Here is a 24,682-nt window from a genome sequence, read left to right on the forward strand (position 1 = left end):
TTAAGCCACCGGTCAGTAGTATTTTGCTATAGCCACCCAAGTAACACTTTAATAAGTATTAAGCTGAGATAGGGTGATCTGTGCCCAAGGATCCAAAAGAAAAGTAACATGACCAGACTTTTTGGGTTAGATTGGGATGGATGTAACATGGATAAACATCATTTTTTTCTTTCTTTTTTTTTTTTTTGGTTTTTGGCCGGGGCTGGGTTTGAACCTGCCACCTCCGGCATATGGGACCGGCACCCTACTCCTTGAGCCACAGGCGCTGCCCTCAATTCTTTTTTCTTTTTTCTTTTTTTTTTTTTTTTTTGCAGTTTTTGGCCAGGGCTGGGGTTGAACCTGCCACCTCCGGCATATGGAGCCAGCGCTCTACTCCGTTGAGCCACAGGTGCCGCCCCATCATTTTTTAATTTTTTGAGACAGAGTCTCACTCTGCTGCCCTCCATAGAGTGCGGTAACATCATCATAGCTCAACAGCAACCTCAAACTCTTGATATCCTCAAGATATCCTCAAGATATCCTCTTGCCTCAGCCTCCCGAGTAGGTGGGACTACAGGCACCCACCCCAATGTCTGGCTAATTTTTCTATTTTAGCCAGATGTCTGACTAATATTTCTATTTTTCTCTTCAAAAGTGAGACAGACAGGGTCTCGCTTTTGCTCAGGCCGGTCTCAAACTCCTGAACTCAAGCAACCCACCCACCTCAGCCTCCCAGAGTGTTAGGATTAAAGGTATGATCCACCTCGCCAGGCAGGACAAACATCTTTTTTTTTTTGAAACAAAGTCTCACTATGTTGTGCTCGGTAGAGTGCTGTGGCGTCACAGCTCACAGCAACCTCAAATTCTTGGGCTTAAGCAATGGTCTTGCCTCACCCTCCCAAGTAGCTGGGACTACAGGCACCGGCCACAACACCCAGCTATGTTTTGGTTGTAGTTGTCATTGTTGTTTGGCAGGCCTGGGCTGGGTTCGAACCCACCAGCTCCAGTGTATGTGACTGACACCCTAGCCGCTGATCCAGGACAAACATCTCAACCTCTCTGTGCATCAGTACCTGCATATGCAAACAGGGATGATAGCTAGGTAGCTCAGCGGTGGGAGGGTTAAGTGAACTAACGCAAGAAAAGTCCTAGGCACACAGTAGGTTCTACATGAATGTCAGCTGTTACAGAAAGATTATCAGTTCTCGGAGCAGTCTCCCTTCAACATTTATCCAAACCCAGCCAACCTATGTCGAAGTTGAAGTTCCTGGCACGTTCATGGGACCCTCAACCTTGTCCCCAGGGATGACCCCTTTGTTGGTGGCCCAGCCATGCTGACAGGCCAAGCAACACGGCTGCATACAGGAAGAACTTCTCATCTGCCAGCGCTCTCCAGATTCACGAGTGGACTCACATGGGAGAGAAGCCTTTTGTGTGCAACACATGCAGGCGAGCTTTTACCACCAAGGGCAACCAATAACTCAGCACACCGCGGGAGGAAGCTGGCTACGGAGAACACCATGGCTCTGTTAGGCACAGACAAAACAGAGTCTCAGAAATGTTTCCCCAGGAAATCCTAGCTCCTTCAGTGAACATGGACCCCATGGTGTGGAACCAGTGCACCAGCATGCTCAATGGCAGTCTGGCCATGAAGGCCAATGAGATCTCTGTGATCCAGAGTGACAGGATTCCCACCCTCCCAGTTTCCCGTGAGTAACGACCCTGCCTCCAAGATGGAGGGTTCCCAATCAGGTGTCAGTGCTGAAGTGGAAAAGCCAGGGGCTACTGACAGCGTTCCCAAACACCAGTTCCCTCACTTCCTGGAAGAAAACAAGATGGCAGTCAGCTGAGCAAAAGGAGGACTGGCTGGAAGGAGAAACGCAGGCAGAGCCGAATCTCTCTGGAATCTGCTCTTCTCATTTTCTTTTAGAACCCATCTCTTCCTCCTGTTTTCCTTTTTCTTCCTGATATGTGAATGATGTTTACTAAGGTTATGACCACAACATCTGGCAGTCTTACAATCACAAGTGTTGCTATGCTGCTTTGCAAAAAAAAAAATAATAATAAATAAAAAATCAAAACTCAAAAAAAAAATTTATAGCAAAACAGACTAAATTTTTTTTTTTAATTTTGGAAAGAAGCAGGTCTTGCAAAGTAGCTTTGTTACTTGTGATAAACTATATACTTAGAACCTTGTACAGATGTAGAGTGACTTTTTCCAAAGATTGTTACCTATTGTAAGGTAGAACAGTTGGAATTACTGAACCACAACAGAAAAGACAACTACTTAGCCTAAGTCAAGGGGTGGGGGTCCTGTGTACTTCCATGGTAACTGTGGGTAAGTGGACAAGGTCTGTCATCAATCTATTTAGGGACTTGTTTTATAAATGCCCCCAGCCCTGTCCCTATCTTTTTTCTTTCTTTTTTTTTTCATTCTTTTTCCTTTTTTTTAAATGTACTTTAACAGAAAGAAAAACAACTAAGGTTGTAGAATTATAAAATTCCTTGGACCTTAGAACCTTTAGTAGGATGCCCTCAAATGGACTTATTTCAGTCCTTAGGGAGTCAATGTGTGTGTTGCTGCTTATTTAAACACAGTCCATTTGGAACCCCGAGAGTGCCAATGTCCTCTCCACACTTTCTGGATGCCTTCGTCTTCCTGAACACCAGAAGAGGTGGGCGCCTGAGCGGGGAATCTCGGATGACTTAATTTTAGTTCGCCAATGCCTACTCTAATGAAGAACTGGGTTTTCGTTCTTGAGAAGAAACTCATGCACGGGTATGTTTCCTATCACAGGCTCACATACTGATTTGTTGAATTCCCTTGGTATGACTTAACACCAGGTAATTATGAAGATTTCTTCCCCCCACCCCCACCCTATGAGTATTTCATGAAGGCTACAAAGTTGGAACAGGCAAGTCCTGGGTGTGAAAGCTTTAATTTATCTACCTCATTTATTTTTTATTTTTTGTAGCCATAGTCTCTATTTTCCTATTTTATGACCCCTGAAGTATTCCCAGGCCCTGTCTTAAACCTCAGAGTTGACATTGATGGAACCGCTGGACCTTCAAGATGTTTTTGTGATTTCCTTGTAATCTCCTTTTGTACATGTAAAAATACTGAACAAATGATGAAACGTTGTTCTAATGGTTTAACTAGGGAGGAGAAAGACCATAACTTCTGGGCAGAGAGGTCTTTCCCCTCTCTGTGGAAGGCCCTTATTAAAAAGTGGATTAAGACCATTACCCAAAGTCTTGTTTCTTAGTTATTGCACCTGACTTTAGAGTATTTTTTATTTTATTTTATTTATTTAGTTTTTGCGCCAAGTTGTGCCTTTCCTTCTGGAATTTGAAGTGAACACAGTAATAGGAACTGTTTATACTGTGAAGTGGATCTCGTTAGATAGAACCCACAGGTGGCTTTCTCACTGTTGAGCTGATGATGCCTTGTGAATGTATGACCTACAGAGAAACCTCTGTAGCTGTACCTGCTGATGCCATCTGTCTGTTGGAAAATAAATTTTGAATGTTTTTTTCCCCCATGGAAAAATAAATAAATAAATAAAGATTATCATTCCACAAGGTCAAGGATTTTGCTGCCTGATACATTCCCATTGCCTAGAAGAGTGCCCTGCACAGAGTAAGCATGAGTCACAAGAAACAACTAAAAAATGCAAAGAAATCAGAAAAGCTCTTGAATTCTCCAGCTGATATACAACTTCCTACTTGGCTTGACATTGCTGGCAGCTGGCTGAGAGCTCCTGGGCCTCTAAACTCTTTGAGGACTGCTTTGCTCCTATCTACTGGGGCAACAAGTTCCTAGTTGGGGCTTTGTTCTCTTATCACAGGACAGGGAAAGCAAAGGCCAGAGGCAGGCCCAGCCAGCCAGGGCAGGCTATTGGAAAAGCTGCTCCAGTCTTCACCTCCAGAGAAAGGAACAAAACTATGCTGTGACCCTGCCCAGCCTGCTGCCTAAAAAGTAGTTTGACCTCTGGGTTTAATTACAATAAGTTGCAAAGTAGGGTTCCCAAGCAATAGGTTTTTTGAGGAGATTGTGGGTTAGCAAACACATAATCAAAACAAGCACTGTCTGTTAACCAAATAATCAATGTGTCTTCTTTATACATTTGCTATGTCCCCAGCAGGCTTGAGGGGAGAGAACAGTATTTCCGAAAGCACTATTTTCCATCATTGCTGGCATCCTTAGAGAAAAATGCAGTTTCCTGGGCCTCACTTGCGAACAACTAAATCAGCATTGGGGGAGGGGGTAAGATAAGAATGGGGGATAAGACAGAATAGAGCAGGAATATACCTTTTTATTCTTTTTTTAAATTTTATTTTATTTTTGAGAGGGTCTCATTTTGCCCAGACTAGAGTGCTGTGGTGTCAGCCTAGCTCACAGCAACCTCAGACTCCTGAGTTCAAGTGATACTTCTGCCTCAGCCTCCTGAGTACCCTGTTTCCCCGAAAATAAGACACTGTCGGGGAAAATAAGGGGAAAAATAAGACAGTGTCTTATTTTCCCCTTTTTTCGGGGAAAATAAGACAGTGTCTTATTTTAAGGTGTGCTCCCAAAGATGCGCTAGGTCTTATTTTCAGGGGACGTCTTATCTTTCCTGTAAGTAGGTCTTATTTTCGGAGGATGTCTTATTTTGGGGAAAACAGGGTAGTTGGGACTACAAGTGCCCATCATAATGCCCAGGCCAGTTTTTCTATTTTTAGTGGAAATAGGGGGTCTCGCTCTTGCTCAAGCTGGTCTCCAACTCCTGAGCTCAGACAATCCACCCACCTCGGCCTCCCAGAGTGCTAGGGCTATAGGCATGAGCTACTGCACCCAGCCTAATAGACACCTTAATTGCTTCCAAGTTTTGACAATTATAAATAAAACCATAACATCCATTGTAAAGATTTTTATAGCCCTAAATTTTAATTCATTTGAGTAACTATCAAGGAATGAGATGGCTGAAATACATGATAAGAGTATGTTTAATTTTTTTTTTTTTGAGACAGAGTAGCAAGGTGTCACCCTGGATAGAGTTCTGTCATCATAGCTCACAGCAACCTCCAACTTGGGCTCAAGTGATCGTCTTGCCTCAGTTTTTCTTTTCTTTGTTTTTTTTTTTGACCGGGGCCAGGTTTGAACCTGCCACCTCCAGTATATGGGTGGGGCCGGCGCCCTACTCACTGAGCCACAGGCGCCACTCAGTATTTCTTTTTTAAGTAGAGACAGGGTCTCACTTTTGCTCTGGCTGCTCTCAAACTCATGAGCTCAAGCAATCCACCCACCTCCCCCTCCCAGAGTGCTAGGATTATAGGCATGAGCCACCTCACCCACCAAGAGTATGTTTAATTTATGCTGTGTTGCAGGTGGCACCTGTGGCTCAGTGAGTAGGGCACCAGACTCACATACCAAAGGTGGTGGGTTCAGCCCCTGAACAAAACAATAACAAAAAAATAGCCGGGCCCTGTGGCGGGTGCCTGTAGTCCCAGCTACTCGGGAGGCTGAGACAAGAGAATCACGTAAGCCCAAGAGCTTGAGGTCAAGAGCTTGAGGTTGCTGTGAGTGACAAAGTGAGACTCTGTCTCCAAAAAAAAAAAAAAAAATTTATACTGGGTTGCAAAGTGTCTGTACTATTTTGCATTCTCATCAGTAGTGAATGAGAGTTCCTGTTGCTCCACATCCTTGCCAGCATTTGGTGGTGTTGGCATTCTGGATTTTGTTCTTTCCAACATATGTACAGTAGTATCATATTGCTATTTTAATTTACATTTCCCTGAGGTATATATGATGGTGAATATCTTTTTGTATGCTTACTTATCTGTTTACTTTCTTTGGAGTTTAGGTCATTTGTCCATTTAATTAATCAAGTTATTCAATTTTCTTTTTTTTTTTTTTTGTAGAGACAGAGTCTCACTTTATGGCCCTCGGTAGAGTGCCATGGCATCACACAGCTCACAGCAACCTCCAACTCCTGGGCTTAAGCGATTTTCTTGCCTCAGCCTCCCGAGCAGCTGGGACTACAAGGCGCCCGCCACAACACCCAGCTATTTTTTGGTTGCAGTTCAGCCGGGGTTGGGTTTGAACCCGCCACCCTCGGTATATGGGGCCTGTGCCTTACCGACTGAGCCACAGGCACCGCCCCAAGTTATTCAATTTTCTTATTGTCAAATTTTTAAAGAATCCTCTGTATATTTTGGATGATAGTATTTCATCAAATGTGTTTTTTGCAAAAATTTTCCCTCAGTCTGTGGCTTGTCTTTTTATTCTCTTGAGGAATCTGCCTTTTTAACCAGCTCATTCATGCATGCATTAAAGTTTGAGAGTCAGAGACACCTGAGGGACAAGGAAATATTTTCTTCACTCATCAAGGCATGACAATGACTTTAATTTCACTTGTAAACATGATCCTATAAATATCAAGTTATAAATGTAACTAAAATGCACTTAGGTGAGTTTCACAAAAAACTTACCTTTATTAGCTCTTGTCTAAATTAATGAAAATGAATAGAGCATTAGAAAAAGTCCGGAGACCTAAGTTCTAAAGGGAACTCTGCTTCTAATTAGCTATCTAAACCTGAATGGGTCTTTTCCACCATCTCTAGACCCCAGTTTTCTTGGGTATGACATGATGGGGATAAATGAGATAAGCTTTAAAGTTCCCTCTGATCCTGTGGCTTCATTTTTCCATCAAAGCAAAGACAAAGAGCACATTTCTATCGATGAAAAATCCTGAGTAAATATGGGTGGTACGTATTAATAAGAAATACCTTGGATTTAGCATCTCCTAGACTTTGAGTAACCATCTTCAGAGGCAGGATTTAATACAGACTTGACTGATGCATAAATTAAGCAAGGTTAGCATCCCCACCAAAGTGCCAGTGTGGTCGGTAAAACAAACCCAGATTGATAATGGCTAAGTGTAAATGAGAAAGTGTGTGTGTGTGTATACACAATTACGTGTAGGGCAGAATGCAGAGAATTTCAGACTCAACAGACTGTGTGAATTCAAAAAGAAACAGAAATAGAAACCATCAAATAGCCAGATGGCTGAGCTTTCTATTTTTAAATATATCATGAGTTCTGTGGAAGTGTGTCAATGAGTAGAACTAAGGAAGAAGGGGTAACCTTCAGTGTTTTTTAAACAAAACAATATCACATGGGGTATCAAATAGCAAGGAAACTATGCAATGAAATGAAAGTAGTGAAAGCTTTTAAGTCCATCAGGCCCAGCCTTTAATATTACACCACGATTCAAAGCACTAATCAAATGTTCTTCATGCTTAAAGCTACAAGTTATGTACAATGCCTGCAATATTTCTAAGGAACAGCTAAATTAGTAGGTGAAGTTACCTTTCCCCCCTCTCATGTTTCCACACTCCACTTCTTTTCAAATGCCCCAATACAGTCATGGTGTAGCCACAAAATGTGACAGAATAAACACATCCGAGGGTCATCGATGAGCCGAACTTTGTGAAACATCTAAGAAAATTTGTTTGGAAAAGGACTGCACAGTTTAGAAGAATTTTAGAGTAACTCACGAATCAGCTAACCCAGTCAAAAGATTACTCACTTAAGAATGATATAATTACTTTCAGTTTGCTTAAAGCCAGGGAAAAGTTGACACAGTGATTAAAGGAAAATGGGTGAAAAAAATAGAGTTACATTATACCAACTAAATTCAGGCTGTTCCAAGGAATAGGCCCAAGGCTTATTTGAGGAAAGATTATCTTGACAAATTGGATAAACATTTTCTGCATGACAGGACGCTGATGGAGAGGCTGCTCTGTAAGCACACCTGGTGGTGGTTTGCTCGGTGTTTGACCAAGGTGTTCAGCTGGCCCGAGTGCTCCCAGGGGCTTTGTTTACTGTTTGGCAGGTAGGGGCAGAGCCAGGGTAGGCCTTGGTAACGGTTGTTGGGCTCTGCAGATGTCTTACCCCACCCCGGCCCCACCCCCATCTCCCCATTTGGGCTAAAACAACTCTTGACTAGACCAGTCTACAAAAGTCAGCACCAGACTTCAACAAACAGCTATGCATACGGAGGCCTGCAGTCTAATGTTCCTAAGGCAAATAAAAATGGCAAATACAAATAAATGCATCAACACCCCACTCTTTTTTGGCTTCTTTCCATAGTCAACTGGGATGGAGAGGTCAGGTCCAACACAGGGAATTACTATGGATACAAACTTTCCAGCACACTAATCATCCTGGTACCAGGGTGGAGAAAGGGTGAACTTGGTTCTTTTCTACTCAAGGCCTTGTTTATCTGGCCCAAAAGACTGTGGATACAGGGAATTGGTATTTTGTGGAGATGCCTGTGGTCTCAAATCATCTGGCGGTCTTCTGCTGCCCTGAAAGTGTGTTTTTGCCACGACTTGGCATCTTTGAGGGATGGATTCCTAGAATTGGCCATTTGATATTTTCTAGTGCTGCTTATCATTTTGGAAGGCACAAATTTGGGAAGCATCATATCCCAAAATGTCAGTAGACAGTGTGGAGATTCCTGCTGCATTCAGGCCTCCAGATGGAAATGAACAGCCCTCTGTGAGGTCAATTTTGCATTTTGCCACGTTAGTTTGGTCCAGCCAAAATTGCTTTGTGTCAATTGGTTTTATGACTAAAGTCAAGTCAGAGTCCAGTCAGTGAGTCCAAAAATAAATTACCTTGCCACATATACTGCTTAGGAATTACATTAGAGATAACAGGGGTTTTAATTGGTTCATCCTATAAATCCTCGGAAGTCATTCTCAGGTGCCAGGATCTAAAGCATGCCGTGCAATACCCTGTACAGAAACTACTTTGTAATCCTTTTTTTTTTCCTTTTTTCTTTTTTTTCTATACATTCTCACTGTGTTACCTTCAGTAGAGTGCTGTGGTGTCACAGCTCACAGCAACCTCAGACTCTTGGGCTCAAGTGATTCTCTTGCCTCAGCTTCCCAAGTAGCTGGGACTACAGAAGCCTGCCACAATGCCTGGCTATTTTTTTGTTGCAGTTGTCATTATTGTTTAGCAGGCCCAGGCCGGGTTCGAACCCACCAGTCCTGGTGTGCCCTGGTATATGTGGCTGGCACCCTAACCACTGATCTAGGGGCACCGAGCCTACTTTGTAATCCTAAAAAGAAAAACTTTTAATTTAATGGTGCTGGGTGAACTGGCTGGCGACCAATAGAAGACTGAAACTGGACCCACACCTTTCACCATTAACTAAGATAGACTCTCACTGGATAAAAGATTTAAACTTCAGACATGAAAATATAAAAATACTTAAAGAAAGTGCAGGGAAAACTCTTGAAGGAATCGGCCTGAGTGAATATTTTATGAGGTGGACTCCCTAGGCAATTGAAGCAGTATCAAAAATTCACTACTGGGACCTGATCAAACTAAAAAGCTTCTGCACAGCCAAGAACATAGTAAGTATAGCAAGCAGACAGCCCTCAGAATGGGAGAGAATATTTGCAGACTATATCTCTGATAAAGGTTTAATAACCAGAATCCACAGAGAACTCAAATATATTAGCAAGAAAAGAACAAGTGATCCCATCTCAGGGTGGGCAAAGGACTTGAAGAGAAACTTCTCTAAAGAAGACAGGTGCATGGCCCATAGACACATGAAAAAATGCTCATCATCCTTAATCATCAGAGAAATGCAAATCAAAACTACTTTGAGATATCACCTAACGGCAGTAAGATTAGCCCACATAACAATATCCCCAAACCAGAGATGTTGGTGTGGATGTGGAGAAAAGGGAACACTTCTACACTGCTGGTAGGAATGCACACTAATATGTTCCTTTTGGAAGGATGTTTGGAAAATACTCAGAGATATAAAAATAGACCTGCCATTCGATCCTATAATTCCTTTACTATGTATATACCCAGAAGACCAAAAATCACAATATAACAAAGACATCTGTACCAGAATGTTTATTGCAGCCCAATTCATAATTGCTAAGTCATGGAAGAAGCCCAAGTGCCCATTGACCCACGAATGGACTAGCAAACTGTGGTACATGTATACCATGGAGTATTATGCAGCCTTAAAGAAAGATGGAGACTTTACCTCTTTCGTGTTTACATGGATGGAGCTGGAACATATTCTTCTTAGCTAAGTATCTTGAGAATGGAGGAAAAAGTATTCAATGTACTCAGCCCTACTATGAAGCTAATTTATAGCTTTCATATGAAGACTATAACCCAACTATAGCACAAGACTATGAGGAAAGGGCCAAGGGAGAGGAGGGGAGGAGGGAGGTTGGGGTGGAGGAACACCACACCTACGGTGCATCTTAGAATGGGTACAGGCAAAACTTACTAAATCCACAATTCAAATGTCTTCATACAATAACTAAGAAAATGCCACAAAGGCTATGTTAAACAGTTTGATGAAAATATTTCAGATTGTATATGAAACCAGCACATTGTACCCCTTGACTGCACTAATGTACACAGCTATGATTTAATAATAAAAAAAAAGAAAAAATTTTTATGGGGGGCGGTGCCTGTGGCTCAGTAGGTAAGGCGCCGGCCCCATATACCGAGGGTGGCGGGTTCAAACCCAGCCCCGGCTGATCTGCAAACCAAAAAATAGCTGGGCGTTGTGGCGGGCGCCTGTAGTCCCAGCTACTCAGGAGGCTGAGGCAAGAGAATCGCTTAAGCCTGGGAGTTGGAGGTTGCTGTGAGCTGTGTGAGGCCATGGCACTCTACCGAGGGCCATAAAGTGAGACTCTGTCTCTACAAAAAAAATTTTTATGGATTACAAATCCATAGTCCACTTTCCAATGTAAACATACCACATTTCTCTCCCACTCCACTGCTTCCTCTGGCCCTCTCCTTTTTTTTTTCTTTTAACAAAAAACAGTTCAAACCCTAGAGAAAACCCAAAATAATGAAATTGCTTTATCCAAAGTCACCTGCCATTTAATGTGTGTCTGCTACATCTCTAGATACATCTTACATAACCCTCCCCCAGTGGGCTAAAACAACTCCTTTATAGTTTTTGAAACAGGGTAGATGACCATTGTGGTATTTATTATTTATCTTTACCTTAAATATGTGGAGTCTGAAGTTTAGTAATACTAAGTGGCAAGTCCATGTTCACACAGCTAGAATGTCCAGGTGCCACAAAGGATTTTCAGTGATTTTGTGCTTGACTCAGTCCCAGTGCTCATTTTATAAGAGTATGCTTCAGTGTCTTTTAAAATGTATTGAGTCAAAGTTGACAGTTTTTTCTGCTAGTATTTTAGAGCATAACAAATAAAATTTTCTTAGTGACATATGTTAATTATATATTATTTTCTAAGCTTGACATTTGAAATGAAATTTTAAATGTACTTTTCTGACAGATTTTTTTTTTCTTAAATGGGACATATAATTTGAATCCAAGTTGAAATCCTGCTTCTGGCTGTGTGATCATGAATTCATCACTTAACTTTTGGTGGCCTGTTTCTGACTCTGTAAAGTGAGAGTAGAAATAGTTAATTCCCAGGATTGCATTTATTTATGCTGCTGTTTTTACTTTACATAATCTGTCTCTCTCAGTAGACTATGAACTCCTTTTTGATTTTTTTTTCTGTAGGACCTGCAGTTTGATTTATTGTAATAGAGCTTTTTTCTACCAAGAGTATTCCTAAAGTTACAAATCTGTAAGGAGAAGTGAAACAAACACCTACCATCTCTATAGTGAATTGGCGTGATCAGGTGTGGTGCCTCACCCCTGTAATCCTAGCACTTTGGGAGGCTGAGGCAGGTGGATTGCTTGAGCTCAGGAGTTTGAGACCAGCTTACAGGGTGGGGGGGGGAGTGGGGAGGAACCTATAATAAATTGGTAAGTTAAAATAACAGTTTCTTATCAGTCAACTCTAAAATTCTGGTTTTTAAAAATTATTTATTTAGGTATGCCCATGGCTCAACGGTTAGGGTGCCAGCCACATGCTCTGGGCCTGGTGAGTTTGAACCAGCCTGGGCCAGCTAAACAAACAAACAAAACAAAAATAGCTGGGTGTTGTGGGGGGCGCCTGTAATCCCAGCTACTAGGGAGGCTGAGCCCAGGAGTTTCAGTTTGTTCTGAGCTATGTCGCCATAGCACTCTACTGAGGGTAACAAAGTGAGACTGTCTCAATTTTTAAAAAAATTATTTATTTGTTTCTTTGCCTTCTCCCCCCACCTTTTTCTTTCCTATTTCTTTTCTTTTTTAAGACAGAGTCTCACTTTGTTACCTCAGGCTACAGTGCCATGGCATCATGGTTGCTGTGAGGCTCACAGCAACCTCAAACTTCTGGGCTCAAGAGATCCTCTTGCCTCAGGCTATGAGCTCCTTTTAAGCATAGATGCTGTCCTCATCCTCTGTGTATCCTTAATTTATTTCATCAGATTCTGCATATACTGTCAGTTGAATGGTTTATATGATGGCACTCATTCTGTCACATAGCAGAAACTAATAAATATTTCTTTTTACTTTTTAAAGACTAATAATGTATTCATCCATTATTTAAAAATCACTCAATTAATTTAGGCACTGTAAACAAAAATAGAAGAGATAGCCAGGTGCAGTGGCTCATGCCTGTACCCTAGCACTCTGGGAGGCCGAGGCCAGTGGACTGCCCGAGCTCATAGCTTCGAGACCAGCCTGAGCCAGAGCGAGACCTTGTCTTTAAAAATAACTGGGCGTTGGTTGTGGCAGGCGCCTGTAGTCCCAGCGACTTGGGCGACTGAGGCAAGAGAATCCCTTGAGCCCAAGAGTTTGAGGTTGCTGTGAGCTATGACACCACGGCACTCTACCAAAGGTGACAAAATGAAACTCTGAAGAAATACATGGCTATATCTTCTTTTGTTGGTACAGGCAAATGGACAAGCGGTCTTGCAACATGATCCCCATAAGACCAGGCCACCTAAGGGAAGAGTCACTGTGCAGATTATCAAAAAACTAAGAGAGCACAATGGTCATCTACCATGTTGCAGAAACTATAAAGAAGCGATCGGAGAATTGGTCTTGCCATTACCTACGAATCAATTTCCTATTTAATTCACCTGGTTGTTACTTCTTCAGGTCTGTGAAGGTATCAAGACTCTGCATAGGGACAAAAGGAACCAAAGGAAAACTGTTTAACACAAAGAAAGGCAAAATATCTGTTCACATTTTATACATGAGTAATATTGGGGTCAAACTCTTTGCTGAAATCAGTGGCGGTCCCAGAGCAGGTCTGAAGTCAGGGAGCGCTAAAGCATTTGCCTGTGGGCCTTGAATTGGTGTGACAGAAGGTTCTAAGAATAGGCAGACAAACGGGGGAAAGAGCACAGTTTTTTTTGGAGACAGTATCTCACTCTGTGCCTGAGCTAGAATGCAATAGTATCATCATAGCTCACTGCGACCTCAAACTCCTGGGCTCCAGCGATCCTCCTGCCTCAGCCTCCGGAGTAACTGGGAGTACAGGTGCCTGTGCCACCATGCTGGCTAATTCTTTTGTAGAGATGAGGGCTCATGATGTTGCCCAGGTTGGTCTCCAACTCCTGGACTCAAGTGATCCTCCCACCACAGCCTCCCAAAGTGCTGGGATGAAAGACGTGAGACACTGCCCAGCAAAAAGTATGAATCTTGAGGGAACAAAACATTGACCTGGTTAAGCCCAGTAGTAGTCATGAGCCCTCGGGCTAGTAAATAGTTACCTAATTTTCATGATCATTTGTTTCCTCAAGCAGAAAACTAAGGGAATGTGGGGTTAGCTTTCCAAGAGAGCTTCAGCTCCAGTGTCATAAAGTTTTTATAATATGATTGTCCTGCAGCTAAATTTTCTGGAGGCAAATCACACCACTGTGCTGATTAGTCATGACCACAAATCAGGAGGACTTTTCATCTCTTTTGAAACTTCCAGCTTCTCTTCACACCCTTACCTCTTGGCTTTGTTCTAAGCCAAAGAATCTACCTCATTCTTTGTATAGAGCTATACTGTCCAATATACATCTACATGTACCTATTTAATTTTAAGTTAATTTAAATTAAAAATTCAGCCCTAAAGCTGGATCATTGGCTCACACCTATAATCCTGGCCCTTTGGGAAGGATTGGTTGAGGCCAGGAGTTCAAGACCAGCCTAAACAGAAGCAAGACCCTGTCTCTACAAAAAATAGAAAAATTAGCTGGACCTAGTGGTGCACACTTATAGTCCCAGCTACATGGGAGGCTGAGGCAGAAGGACCCTTGAGCCCAGGAATTTGAGGTTGCTGTGAGCTATAATGGCACTACTGCACCGTAGCCCAGGACAAAGCAGGACCTTGTCTCAAAAACAATAATAATAATTCAGCTCCTGAGTTGTAGTAGTTACATTGCAAGTGCTAAGTAGCTACATGTCCAGGGGCTACTACATTGACAGTAGAGATGTAAAACATATCTGCTATTCAGAAATTTCTTTTTCTTTTTTTGTAAAGACAGAGTCTCACTTTGTCACCCTCAGTAGAGTACTGTGGCGTCACAGCTCACAGCAAACTCCAACTCTTAGGCTTAGGCGATTCTCTTGCCTCAGCCTCCTGAGTAGCTGGGACTACAGGCACCCGCCACAACACCCGGCTATTTGTCTTGTTGTTGTTGTTGCAGTTTTTGGCCAGGGCTGGTTTGAACCCGCCATCTCTGGTATATGGGGCCAGTGCTCTACTCCTTGAGCCACAGGTACCACCCACACCCAGCTACTTTTTTATTGCAGTTTGGCTGGAGCTGGGTTTGGACCCACCACCCTCGGTAAATGGGGCCAGTGCCCTACCCCCTGAGCCACAGGCGCCGCCCTGTTATTCAGAAATTTCTATTGGATAGTGCTGGTCTAGTGTAGAGGAATTTCCTCATCTACTCAACCCCAACTCTCTAGACTTGTCTGCAATATATGCCCATCTAACTTCCCTCCTGTCTCAATGGAAGAATTGTCCTTATTCTATTAGAAAATCAACTCCTCCACGTGTCCTCTGAATCCCATTTTCTCCCACCAACTCAGAGACCTCACATTTTGCATCACCCTTTTGAATTGTCATTTTTCCTCTTTATACTGAATGATTCTTATTAGTAAACATGTCAAATCTTTAAAAAGTAATATTTTCCACTTCTTGGAGGATAGCATAGACCTACTTTTTCTTGTTACTCTTGCTAAGTACAACTATGTGTGGGTGTGTACCTGCCCATTTTTTTTTTGAGACAGAGTCTCACTGTCACCCTGTAGAGTGAGCACCCCAGTGAGTCACAGCTCATAGCAACTTCAAATTGTCAGAACTGAGCAATCTTCTGGCCTCAGCCTAGCTCATAGCAACCTCAAACTGCTGGGCTTAAACAATTCTCCAGCCTCAGCCTCCCAAGTAGCTGGGACTACAGGCTCCCTCTACCATGCCCAGCTTATTTTTCTATTTTTAGTAGAGATGGGGGTCTTGGTCTTGCTCAGGTTGGTCTTAAAGTTCTGAGCCCAAGCAATCCTCCCACCTAGGCCTCCCAGAGCTTAAGGATTACAGGCATGAGCCACCACGCCTGGTCCAAAGAGAAGTACTTGAACTGAAAAATACAAAAAATGAAAATGTGAAAATCTGGCCAGGCATGGTGGCTCACTTCTGCAATCCTAGCACTCTCAAAAAATAAAAATATAAATAAATAAAAAACCCAGAGAACATGCTCAAATGCAGAAGCATGGGACAGAAGAAATAATCAGTAAACCAGAAAACAACCAACAGAAATTAACCCATGTGAGCAATAAAAGGGAAAAAGACTTGAAAAAACACAAACCTTCAGGGTCTTTGAGACTATACCAAAAGATCTAACATTTGTGTTGACAATTCTCAGAAGGAAAAGAGAAAAAGAGCAGGGCTAAAAAAAAGTCCTTAAAAGTAACAATGGTTAAAAATCAACCATACTGGGAGCAGACATAAACTTACAGATTCAAGAAGTGAGGGTGGCGCCTGTGGCTCGAGGAGTAGGGCGCCGGTCCCATATGCCGGAGGTGGTGGCTTCAAACCTAGCCCCGGTCAAAAACCACAAAAAAAAAAAAAAAAAAAAAAAAAAAAAGAAGTGAGCAATTTCCAACAGAAAAAAACTCAAAGAATGCCAGGCACAGTGGTTCACGTCTGCAATCCCAGCACTCCGGGAGGCGGAGGTGGGTGGATTGCTTGAGCTCACAGAGTTTGAGATCAGCCTGAGCATGAGTGAGACCCCAGTCTCTACTAAAAATGAAAAAAAAAAAAAACAAAAAAACGGAGGCAAGAGGATCACTTGAGCAGAAGACTTTGAGGTGCCTGTGAGCAATGAGGCAATGGCATTCTACCGAGGGTGACAAAATGAGACTCTGTCTCAAAAAAACAAAAAAAGAAAAGAAAATAGACCAGTCACAGTGGATCACGCCTGTAATCCTAGCACTCTGGGAGGCTGAGGTGGGCGGATTGCTTGAGCTCACGGCTGGAGACCAGCCTGAGCAAGAGCAAGACCCTGTCTCAAAAATAGCCCGGGCATTGTGGCAGGTGCCTACAGTCCCAGCTACTTGGGAGGGACTTGAGCCCAGGAGTTTGAGGTTGCTGTGAGCTATGACACCATGACATCCAACCCCAGGTGATTGAGTGAGACTCTGTCTCAAAAAAAAAAAAAAAAGAAAAGAAAAGAAAAGGGAGGTGCCTGTGGCTCAAGGAGTGAGGCGCTGGCCCCATATACTGGAGGTGGCAGGTTCAAACCCGGCCCTGGCCAAAAACTACAAAAAAAAAAAAAAAGAAAGAAAAGAAAAGAAAAACCCAAAGTAGTGCATTCTAAAATAGATTATAATTAAACTTCTGAAAGCTAAAGATAAAAGAAAAAAAAAATCGGGGGTGGGGGGTGTGTGTGACACAGGCGAGGGGAGGGAACAATTCCTTAAAAAGCAGCAGCAATTAGAGTGACAACAAATTTCTCACCAGACACCACGTAGGCCAGGAGAAATTGACTCAATATTTTTCAAATACCAAAAGAATTGTCAATCTGGAATCCTATATCCAGTGAAAAAGTCCTTCAGAAATGAAGGGAAAATCAAGATATTCTCAAATGAAGAAAAACTAAGAGATGGGCAGCTCCTGTGGCTCAGTGAATAGGGCACTGGCCCCCTACACTGAGGGTGGCGGGTTCGAACCCAGCCCCAGCCAAACTGCAACAAAAAATAGCCAGGCGTTGTGGCGGGTGCCTGTAGTCCCAGCTACTTAGGAGGCTGAGGCAAGAGAATCACCTAAGCCCAAGAGCTGGATGTTGCTGTGAGCTGTGATGCCACCACACTCTACCGAGGGCGACAAAGTGAGACTGTTTTTAAATAAGAAAAACTAAGAGAACTTTTTGCTACCAGATCTACTCTAAAGAAGTGTCTAATAAAAGTTCTCTAAACAGAACAGGAGTAATAAAAGAAGGAACCTTGAGACATTAGAAAGGAAGAAAGAATATGATAAGCAAAAGTATGAGTAAAATCAATAGACTTTTACTTTCATCTTAAGTTTTCTAAATTATGTGATCTGGAACCAGCATTTTATTTATTATTATTTTTTTCAGACAGGCTCAGTTCTGACAGTCAGGCTGGAGTACAGTAGCGTGATGATAGCTCACAGTCACCTTGAATTCCTGGGCTTGAGTGAGGGCCCACCTCATATTTTCTTATCATTTTGTAGACATGGGGTCTTGCTATGTTATCTAATCTGTTCTAGAACTCCTGGCTCAAGGCATTCTCCCATATCAGCCTCCCAAAGTGTTAGGGATTACAGATAGCCACCATGCTTGGTCTGGAACCATAATTTTTTTTTTTTTTTTTTGTAGAGACAGAGTCTCACTTTATGGCCCTCGGTAGAGTGCCGTGGCCTCACACGGCTCACAGCAACCTCCAACTCCTGGGCTTAAGCGATTCTCTTGCCTCAGCCTCCCGAGTAGCTGGGACTACAGGCACCCGCCACAACGCCCGGCCATTTTTTGGTTGCAGTTTGGCCGGGGCCAGGTTTGAACCCGCCACCCTCGGTATATGGGGCCGGTGCCCTACCAACTGAGCCACAGGCGCCGCCCCATAGAACCATAATTTTAATTTTATTTATTTGTTTCCTTTCTTTCTTTCCTTCCTTCTTTCTTTCATTCTTTTTTTTTTTTTCAGAGACTGAGTCTCACTTTGTCACCCTCGGTAGAGTGCCATGGCATCACAGCTCACAGCAACCTCCAACTCTTGGGCTTAGGTGATTCACTTGCCTCAGCCTCTCGAGTAGCTGGGACTACAGATGCCCACCACAATGCCTGGCTATTTTTTGTTGCAGTTTGGCCAGGGCTGGGTTTGAACCTGCCACCCTCGGTATATGAGGCTGGCGCCCTACTCACTCCACAGGCACCACCCTTTTTTTTGAGACAGAGTCTTAAGCTCTGGATAGAGTACTACCTCCAACTCCTATGCTTAAGCAATTTCCTTGCCTCAGCCGCCCAAGTAGCTGGGACTACAGGCGCCCGCCACAACACCCGGCTATTTTTTGGTTGTAGTTGTCATCGTTCTCTGGCAGGCCCTGGTTGGATTTGAACCCACCAGCTCTGGTTTATGTGGCTGGCACCTTAGCCACTTGAGCTACAGGCACCGAGCCCTTCTTTCTTTCTTTTTTAGCAACCTCAAATTCATGGGCTTGAACAATCTTCCTGCCTCAGCTTCCTGAGTAGCTGTGACTATAGGCACCTATCACAATGCTCAACCAGTTTTTTTTTTTTTCTTTTTTTGGTAGAGATGGTGTCTTGCTCCTGCTCAGGCTGGGTCTTAAACTCCTGAGCTCAAGTAATCCACCCACCTCAGCTTCCCAGAGTGCTAGGATCATAGGCATGAGCCACTGTACCCAGCCTAGAACTATCATTTTAAAAAGTTATACAAAGTGATGCATTTAAAAAAAAAACAACAAACAAACAAACCCAGCTGGGCACAGTGGCTCACGCCTGTAATCCTAACACTGTGGGAGGCCGAGACAGGTGACTTGCCTGAGCTCATGGGTTTGAGACCAGCCTGCTGAGCCAGGGTGAGACTTCATTTCTAAAAATAGTGTTGTGATGGGCACCCATAGTCCAAGCTACTAAGGCAAGAGAATAGCTCAAGCCCAAGAGTTGGAGGTTGCTGTGAGCTAGGATGCCATAGCACTCTACCAAGGGTGACAAAATAAGACTCTGTCTCAAAAAAAAAAGAAAAAACCCTACAGCTAAATCAAAATGGAGTTCTAAAAATACTCAAATAATCCACAAGAAGGCAAGAAAAAGAAAAGGGAGAAATGAAAAACAGAAAACAACATACAAAATGCCAGATTTAAGCCTTATTATCTATCAATAATTGCATAAATGTAAATAGTTTAAGTATACCAATGAAAAGTCAGAGATTGGCAGAGTGGTTTAAAAACATGATCTAACTATATGCATCTGTAAGAAATTCACTTCAGGGTGGCACCTGTGGCTCAGTGAGTAGGGCACCAGCCACATATACTGAGGGTGGCAGGTTCAAACTGGCCCCAGCCAAACTGCAACAAAAAAATAGCCGGGTGTTGTGGTGGGCGCCTGTAATCCCAGCTACTCTGGAGGCTGAGGCAAGAGAATCATCTAAGCCCAAGAGCTGGAGGTTGCTGTGAGCTGTGATGCCACAGCACTCTACCGAGGGCGACAAAGTGAAACTCTGTCTCTAAAAACAAAACAAAACAAAAAACAAAGAAAGAAAAGAAATTCACTTCAAATATAGTGATATAGACAGATTGAAAGCAAAAAAATGAAAAAATTTACCATGTTAACATAGTAAGCAAGAGGTATTATTATCAAGTAGCCTTCAAAGCAAAGAAATATTAGCGGTAGAGAGGTACATTATACAATGATAAGGGATCAAAGAAACAAGAAGAGATAGCAATTCTAGATTATATACACAACAAACAACAGAGCTGCAGAGTGTGTGTGAAGCAAACTGTTAGAACTGAAAGGAGAAACAAACACACCCACAATTATAGTTGGATTTCAATATTTCTCTCTCATCAAATGATAAAAAATAAATCGGAAAAAAATTGTGAGAAATATATAAAGTAGTACCGAAAAAGATATTTATAGCAGTTAGCGCATACATTAGAAAAGAGTACAGGGCACGGTGGCTCACGCCTGTAATCCCAGCACTTGGAAGGCCGAGATGGGTGAACTGTCTGAGCTCACAGGTCTGAGACCAGCCTGAGCCAGAGTGAGACCTCGTCTCTGAAAATAGCCAGGCATCGTGGTAGGCATCTGTAGTCCCAGGTACTTGGGGGGCTGAGGCAAGAGAATAGCTTGAGCCCAAGTGTTTGAAGTGGCCGTGAGCTATGACACCACAGCACTCTGCTGAGGGCAACAAAGTGAGACTCTGTCTCAAAGAAAAAAAAAAGAGGGAAAGGAAAGAAAAGGAAAGGAAGGGGGGGTCTCGGACTGGGTGTGGTGGCCGACACCAGTAATCCTAGCACTCAGGGAGACAGATGTGGGGGGATTGCTTGAGCTTAGGAGTTCAAGATCCCTGTATCTACTAAAAATAGAAAAGTTAGCTAGGCACAGTGGCATATTCCTGCAATCCTAGCTACTTGGGAGACTGAAACAAGAGGATTGCTTGAGCCCAGGAATGAGAGGTTGCACGGAGCTCGGATGATGGCACTGCACTATATGTGGGGCAACAGTGTTGAAAGAAGAAAGAAATAAAGATGGAAAGGAAGGAAGGAAGGAAGGAAGGAAGGAAGGAAGGAAGGAAGGAAGGAAGGAAGGAAGGAAGGAAGGAAGGAAGGAAGGAAGGAAGGGAGGGAGAAAATTTCAAAATTAAAATCTAAGCATCCACAATTAAAATCTAAACCTAGTAAAAGAACATAATAAACTCAATGGTAACAGGAAGAGAAAAATAATAAGAGTAGAAATCAATAAAATTGAAAAGAGAAAAATAACAGAAAAATCAATGAAAGAAAGAGACGGTTTTTTGAAAAAGTTGGACAAAGAAAAAAGACAACAGATACAAATCACCAATAATACGAATAAAATGAAATATTACTATAGACCCTACAAACAACAAAAGGATAATATGAGAATACTAAAACAACTCTACATGTATAAATTTGAAATGTACTAGATCCTCAAGTCATAGAAACTACTCATCAATGTGAATAGGTAATTTAAATAGAACTACTGTAGTGAGACCCTGTCTCTATAAAAAATTTAAAAATGACCTGTGTATACTTGTGCATGCTTGTAGTCCCAACTAGTTAGGAGGCTAAGACAGGAGGATTGCTTGAGCTTAGGAGTTTGAGGTTGCAGTGAGTGATGCCGACGCCCTTCAACTCTAGCCCAGGCAACAGAGTGAGACAGGGCATGAGCCACTATACCAGGCCCCTTTTTCTTCATTAGCCTGCTAAATGATGGATTATATTAATTAATTTTCTTTTTTCTTTTTTTGTGGTTTTTGGCCGGGGCTGGGTTTGAACCCGCCACCTTCGGCATATGGGACCGGCACCCTACTCCTTGAGCCACAGGCGCCGCCCATATTAATTAATTTTCAATATTAAATCAGCCTTGTATACCCGGAATAAACCCTACTTGGTCACATGTATAATTCTTTTTTTTTTTTTTTGAGGCAGCGTCTCACTCTGTTCCCTGGGATAGACTGCCCTGGTGTCATAGCTCACAGAGATCTCAGACTCCAGTGATCAGACACCCGCTACAACAGCCAGCTATTTTCTTGTTGCAGTTGTCATTGCTGTTTAGCAGGCCCGGGCCACACTCAAGCCCATCATGTTCAGTGCATGTAGCTGGTGCTGTAACCACTGTGCATAGGTGTCGAGCCTCAACTGATCTTCTTGCCTCAGCCTCTGTGTGCTTTGGGAAACCAAGGAGGAAGGATTACTGGAGGTCAGAAATTCAAGACCAGACCGGGAAACATAGCATGACTCTGTTTCTAAAAAAAACAATTTGAAATAGGCTGGGCATGGTGCTGCATGCCTGCGGTCCCAGTTACTCAGGAGGCTGAAGTAGTAGAAGGCTTGCTTGAGCCCAGGAGTTCGAGGCTGCAAGGAACTATGATCATAACACTGGACTCCAGCCTGGGTGACAGAGCCAGATTTTGTGTCTAAACACATACACACAAAAAGGTAGTGAGCAACCCTCAGGTTTACACAAGAAACCCTCAAATGCTAGAACCCAAATGAACACCCAAATCTTAACACTTGCTCCCAGAATACTGTTATTCTTTCATTAAAATGCTCACTGCATCCACCATACCAGCAAAAAGAAGACAGGGGCAGTTCAGACCTGAAGTGGCAAAAGGCAGAGTGAGGACTCCAGTGAGTCACTAACTCCCATCTGCTCTGCACACAGCGACTGTCCTCCCCATTCTTCATATAAATAAGGAACAAGGAAATACCAAATGTGTGATGTGAAAGATCCCAGCAGAGAAGCCTCAGTCACTTGTGTAAAACGAGTACAGCCCTATCTGCCAGGTGCACACAGTTTGGTGGCCCTTGTGACCTTCTGCCCCCAAACTCTTTTCTCTCACCACCCTACGTCTCCCCTGGTGCCAGAGTGCCAGTCCCCATGCCGATCTCTGTCCTTAATTGTTAGTTAATGTGTTTATTGAGTTTCCATTTCCATTTTGGAAGTAAAAGGCCCTTTCAAAAAAATGTGTTCCTCTTATTGTAGGTGCCCCTTACCTATCAAATAACTTTCATTTGCCTCCAAGTGCCAGGCAACTGTATGCTTTCCTTCTGCTGTTTGCAATCTTAGTCACAGCCACACAGAAGGATTAAGTGCAAATGTCACTCTACTGTTTCCTTCAGTATATTATGGGAGTATAAACTGGATTGTGTAAGTGCAGTTAGCTCTTTCCCCAGTGCTAATACAGCAAGCAGTGTTTGAGATCTGTTTTTTTCTTTTTCCTTCCTTGCAGAGGAATAGAATGAACAAGCAAAGAGTCATAACTTTCTTTCTCTTGGCAGGCAGGAATATTGAACCGAGACACCTGCCAAACTGCCAATCCCTCTGTGGAATATATCCAATAACCTTGGAATTCAAATTCAGGAATGGCTACTAACTGTCCTGGAGCTGTTTATTGGAAATGATTGCTTTATGAAGACCCCTAAGGGGCCCCTTTCAGTATAGCAGCAAAAATGAGACCTCCTATGCACTAGGGGGAGCAGTACAAACAACTCTTTTGCTAGAGGCTAAAATAGTCATTGGTAAACTGGATAGGCTGCACATTTCCTGTGGAAGCCCAGCAGAGCTAATAACTTTGTTTATTCTCATCACTCCTGTAAATTCACATCCATCTTGTCTTTCAGAGTTGTGTGGACCTCATTGTGTGAGGGGGTACTAGAGCTATCTTGTGAATTGATGTTACTGATCAGCCACAAGTATGGAGCAAGTCTTCAGAATCATTCATAGAGATCCAATGGAAAGATTTTGTGTATAATAATGAAAAAATTAGGCTTAGGTCAAGCAGGTGGCTCACGCCTATAATCCTAGCACTCTGGAAGGCTGAGGCGGGTGGAATGCCTGAGCTCACAGGTTGGAGACCAGCCTGAGCAAGACTGAGACCCCGTCTCTAAAATAGCCAGGCATTGTAATGGTGGGTGCCTTTAGTCCCACTTGGGAGGCTGAGGCAAGAGAATCACTTGAGCCCAAGAGTTGGCACTCTACCAAGAGCGACAAAGTGAGACTCCATCTCAAAAAAAAAAAAAAAAAAAGTTAGGCTTGTCTTTTTAAAAGTGTGCTTCTGACCCTTTTGTAATTTGTGGTTGTTGCTGGAGACAGAGTCTCACTCTGCCTTGGGTAGAGTGCTGTAGGGTCAGAGCTCACAGTAACCTCAGACTCCTGGGCTCAAGTGATTCTCTTGCCTCAGCCTCCCGACTATATGGGACTATAGGCGCCTGCTGCAACCAGGCTAGTTTTTCTGTGTGTGTGGTTTTTTTGTTTATTTGTTTAGACAGAGTCTCACTCTGTCACCCTCGGTAGAGTTCCTTGAAGTCACAGCTCACAGCAACCTCCAACTCTTGGGCTTAAGCGATTCTCTTGCCTCAGCCTCCAGAGTAGCTGGGACTACTGGCGCCCCCTGCAACACCCAGCTATTTTTCGTTGCAGTTGCCACTGCTGTTTTAGCTGGCTGGGGCTGGGTTAAAACCCACCACCCTCGGTATATGGGGTGGATGCCCTACCCACTGAGCCACAGGCGCTGCACTAGTTTTTCTGTTTTAAATAGACTGGTCTTGAACCTCTGAGCTCAGCAATCCACCCGCCTTGGCCTCCCAGAGTGCTGGACTTACAGGCTTGAGCCACGGTACCCGGCCCACCCTTTTGTAGTTCTTGAGTGTGATGCTAGAGTGCTCACACTCACATGTGTATGTGCCTCCCTCAAACCTTGTTACGACGTTGGCACATTGCCCAGGGAGGTGAAAAAAAAAATCATCTCATAATTCATTTTTTCCTTATTTTACAAAAGTATAAATTAGCTGAGGATTAAAATTTTTAAAAATAAATTTTTGAGGCTGGGCTCAGTGGCTCACACCTGTAATCCTAGCACTCTGGGAGGCTGAGATGGGTGGATTGCTTGAGCTCATAAGTTTGAGACCAGCCTGAGCAAAAGTAAGACCCTGTCTCTACATAAAATAGAAAAAAAGACTGAGTCCAAGAGTTGGAGGTTGCTGTGAGCTATAACTCCACAGCACTCTACCCAGGACAATAGCTTGAGATCCTGTCTCAAAA

General features: G+C 43.1%; 1 non-coding gene and 1 pseudogene across 1 annotated transcript; both read left to right on the plus strand.

Moving 5' to 3' along the window:
* The first annotated feature begins 1,149 nt into the window (after nucleotides 1–1,149).
* On the plus strand, nucleotides 1,150–1,829 carry LOC128567494 (sal-like protein 4; annotated as a pseudogene).
* A 22,439-nt stretch (nucleotides 1,830–24,268) lies between these two features.
* LOC128568318 (small nucleolar RNA U13) lies at nucleotides 24,269–24,375 on the plus strand. The gene has a single exon (XR_008375122.1). It is a non-coding gene; the product is annotated as a small nucleolar RNA U13 (small nucleolar RNA).
* Nucleotides 24,376–24,682: the final 307 nt, after the last annotated feature.

Source organism: Nycticebus coucang, chromosome 16, assembly GCF_027406575.1.
Source record: "Nycticebus coucang isolate mNycCou1 chromosome 16, mNycCou1.pri, whole genome shotgun sequence".
Lineage (NCBI taxonomy): Eukaryota > Metazoa > Chordata > Mammalia > Primates > Lorisidae > Nycticebus > Nycticebus coucang.